This window comes from Ascaphus truei, chromosome 4, assembly GCF_040206685.1.
Source record: "Ascaphus truei isolate aAscTru1 chromosome 4, aAscTru1.hap1, whole genome shotgun sequence".
NCBI lineage: Eukaryota > Metazoa > Chordata > Amphibia > Anura > Ascaphidae > Ascaphus > Ascaphus truei.
This window is the reverse complement of record NC_134486.1, coordinates 125,217,509-125,219,182: the sequence shown is the minus strand read 5'-3', so window position 1 is coordinate 125,219,182 and position 1,674 is coordinate 125,217,509.

Here is a 1,674-nt window from a genome sequence, read left to right as displayed (position 1 = left end):
GCATACAGCAATACGACTCTCCGCACCTCTGGCACCCCGAACTCGGCAAACGGTAAACGATTACATCTCTCTCTCTAATCCCGGACTTGGCTAACAGCACCCACTACCATCCGTACCTCTCCTGCCCCGACTCGGACACCCAGACCATTCTACTCTCAAGACGTGCCCTCGTGGCTGTGGGTGGCGTTATATCCTTTCCCACCTCAGCACCGCAGTCCCGCCTCGTTTGTGGTGAGCTCAACCTGACAGGAAGTAAACATAATTATGCCCTTTTACAAAGCATTAGTAAGACCACACCTTGAATATGGAGTACAATTTTGGGCACCACTCCTTAGAAAATACATTATGGATCTAGAGAGAGTGCAGAGAAGAGCCACCAAATTAATAAAGGAGATGGACAATCTAACTTACGAGGAGAGGCTAGCTAAATTAGATTTACATTAGAAAAGAGGCATCTAAGTGGGGATATAATAACTATATACAAATATATTCGGGGACAGTACAGGTATATACAAATATATTCGGAGACAGTACAGGGAGCTTTCAAAAGAACTATTCATCCGAAGGGCAGTACAAAGGACTCGGGGGCATCCCTTTAGGTTGGAGGTAAGAATATTTCACCAGTAATGAAGGAAAGGGTTCTTTACAGTAGGGGGGCAGTTAAAATGTGGAAATCATTACCCATGGAGACTGTGATGGCAGATACAAGGGATTTGTTAAAAAAAAAAATGGACATCTTTTGGGAAAGGAAAGGTATACAGGGAAATACCAAATAAGTAAACATGGGAAGAATGTTGATCCAGGGAATAATCCGATTGCCAATTCTTGGTGTCAGGAAGGAATTTATTTCTCCCCTTATGAGATATTATTGGATGATATAACACTGTGGTTTTTTGTTTGCCTTCCTCTGGATCAGTAAGTAAGTATAGATATAGGATAAAGTATCTGTTGTCTAAATTTAGCATAGGTTGAACTTGATGGACGTATGTCTTTTTTCAACCTCATCTGATATGTAACTATGTAACTATTAGCATATCTCTCAGGTTTGCTTCTTTTTCAGCACAGGCATGTCTCCCTAATTTGTTTGATGGAATATATATACACAACTGCTGATTGCTAAAAAATTAGAAAGGTGTCTCTGTCTCATCAAAAATTAATCCGGGAACTGTTCTTTGACTGAAAGAAAAAAAATCTGAAATTGCTGATTGTTCTTTTGGAGAGGGATCCACAGATCAAAGGAACTGCCCAATCCGAGGTGGATCCAAAATCACAAAAAAAGACAAAAAAAAGACATCAATCTCTAGTGATAACAGGGATATTCAAAGCTCCCTAATGCAGAGTTTAGTGTCGTTTTGGTTTACAGGGCATTATGTTAGCTTTAACGGATAATAGTGTTAATTATATACAATAGAGTTCTTCTTAACATCTCAAATCCACAAACCTCTGTTAATGTTCAGCTTCGAACAATGAGAGACCCTCATTGTCATCCATTAACAAAAGGGTGGGCAGGGGGCTTAAAACACCCCAAAACAAAACCCCAGAAGGGGTAACCTGCTTTTAATTGAAGCCCAGTCTAAATAGCTGCATACAGTATAAACAATTAAATATTATACGGTCTGAGGGTGTCATTGCACAATCTCTCTAAACACACCCCTCCCACTTCTCCCTACAAAA